The sequence below is a fragment of the Pseudophryne corroboree genome, unplaced genomic scaffold (assembly GCF_028390025.1).
Source record: "Pseudophryne corroboree isolate aPseCor3 unplaced genomic scaffold, aPseCor3.hap2 scaffold_228, whole genome shotgun sequence".
Taxonomy (NCBI): domain Eukaryota; kingdom Metazoa; phylum Chordata; class Amphibia; order Anura; family Myobatrachidae; genus Pseudophryne; species Pseudophryne corroboree.
In genome coordinates this window covers 901603-904102 of record NW_026968932.1, presented here as the reverse complement: position 1 = coordinate 904102, position 2500 = coordinate 901603, and positions in this window count along the sequence as shown.

Genomic DNA, 2500 nt, shown 5'->3' with positions numbered 1-2500 from the left:
GGGGACACGGGCGGACCGGGTACATTTCATCTGTTTGGGGCGAGTGCTTTTTTGAAATTTTTTTTTATCTTTTAGTCTCGTTCCGTTCTTCCCTTCATCTGGCCTGCGGGGGGCGCCGTGCGCGCGGACCGGCGTCCACCCCTGGCCGCTCCGGGACTTTGCATTCAAACGGGTGGGGTGTTTTTCATTTTTTGCCCCTGTTTTTCACTCCCCCCCTCTCAATCGTGTATTACCTCGGCTGGCCAGCGGGGGGCGCCGCGGCGGGGACACGGGGGAGGGTTCATCCGGGCGGACCGGGTACCTTTCGTCTGTTTGGGGCGAGTGCTTTTTTGAAATTTTTTTCATTTTATTTTTGTCATCCCTTCGACCGGCCAGCGGGGGGCGCCGCGCGCGCGGACCGTCGGGGCCCGGGGCCCTGCGTCCCACTTACTTTCGCCCGACGGGAACCGTTTCTTTTGTTTTTATCCGAGAGGACACACGGAATCTGCACCCCCCGCAGTGGCGTCAGGCGGCCACCGGGGGGCGCCGCGGCGGGGATCGGGGGGGGGGTCGCCCGGGAGCCGCCTGCCCGTCCGCTGGGCCAAGGGGGCCGGGGCGGGTCACGCGCCGCCGTCCCCCCCCGATCGTCTCGCTCCGAGCCGCCTCTGGCCACCGGGGGGCGCCGTCGGGTGGCGCGGGGGCGCCCCCGCCGCCCGCCGCCTCCCCCCGCACGCGTCGGGCCTCCCCCCGGGCCCCCGCGGGCCGGGGGACGCGGCCGGCGAGCGTCGGACTCCAGCGCGGAAGTGTCGCGGATGAGTGCGGACCGGGGCGCCCGCGGCCCAGCGGCACTTCCAGGGGCTCGGGGAGGAGATGGTTGAAGCCTGGGTGAAGCGCGCCCTCGGCCGTCCGTGTCGCTACCCGCCGGAGAACACCTCCGCCGGATCAGTAGGTACCAACGAGGCGAGCGAGAGAGCCGGGACTCTGTCCGGGGCCGAAAAGCCTGTTTCCCTGGAGCTTTTGCGAAAGGACCCGTGACAGAAGATGCGCGGAGCTCAGAGATCAGCATGGGCAGGGCCTTCTTGCATCCGATTTTGCCCAGGCAGGGCTCCAGGAACCGGGTTACAAAAAGCAAAAAGCCCTGGAGCTCAAACGAAAGGTTTAGTGACAAGATAGCCGTGGAGCTCCGATAACAGCATGGCAGGACCAGGATGGGGCCTATAAAGGGTCCACGGCGGGCATCCGTTGGAGCCCGACGTACGGGCCGGGCACGTCTCCTTCTCCCCCGGAGGCAGCGCCCCCCGGCGGGCCAAATCGGGTACTGCAATTTGTGGAAGTTTCGCAGATGAGTGCGGACCGGGGCGCCCGCGGCCCAGCTGCACTTCCAGGGGCTCGGGGAGGAGACGGTTGAAGCCTGGGTGAAGCGCGCCCTCGGCCGTCCGTGTCGCTACCCGCCGGAGAACACCTCCGCCGGATCAGTAGGTACCAACGAGGCGAGCGAGAGAGCCGGGACTCTGTCAGGGGCCGAAAAGCCCGTTTCCCTGGAGCTCCTGCGAAAGGACCCGTGGCAGAGCAGGCACGGAGCTCGGAGAGCAGCAGGGCCGGAGCTCGGAGAGCAGCAGGGCCAGGGCTCCCTCCCTTCCATAGGCTGCCCAGGCAGGGCTCCAGGAGCCCGGTACCAGCTCTCCCCGTCCGACAGCCTCCTCTCTGGAAGCGGAGAGCGGACGCAGTCGGGCTCCCGGACCGGGGCCCTGGGAGAGCCCTGCCGGGAGCCACCGGGACGGGCCCGTGCGGACGGGTGCGCGGCGCCCCCCGGCGGTCGAAGGCGGAACCGCGGAGGTCTCTCTATCTCTCTCTCTCTCTCTCTCTCTCTTTCTCCGGGACTCCCGGCCTCCCGTTCCCCCGACTCCCCCTTCCGAGGCCGAGACGGGGCAGCGCCGGGCGTCCGGCGGAGCCCGGCGCCAGGCCCGGCCCGTCCCCCTCTTCCCCCGGCGGCAGCGCCCCCCGGCGGGCCGAATCGGGTACTGCAATTCGCGGAAGTTCAGCCGATGAGTGCGGACGGGCACCCCTCGGGCCGGGAGGCGGCTCCAGGAGCCCGGGGAAGCGTCGGAGGACGCTCCGCGAGAGCGTCGCGCGCGCCGCCCGTCCCGCTACGCCCGAGGGAACCGGCCAGAGAGCATCACAGGTGGCGAACAGAGTCAAGCCGGAAAAGAGAAAACGGAGGGCTGCGGTTGACGCGAGAGAAGGGCCCCACGTCTCCCATTTCCGCAACCCGATCGATGTGGCACCCCGCGCCCCGGCGGGGAGGGACGATCGCTCGGCCGGAACCCAGGGGTCTCGGCCGGCTCCAGGCGAACCCGACCCTCCCTCTGCCCACGGCGCGCCCGGAACCCCTCCGCCCGGAGAGGGCGTCCGGTCCCCAGGCGTCCGCCCGAGCGCTCCGGTCTCCGGAGCCGGGCGGGCCCCGCACCCGTACCCCGTGCGGCGCGGTCTGCTCCGTCCGCCGGCACCCGCAGGCGTCCGA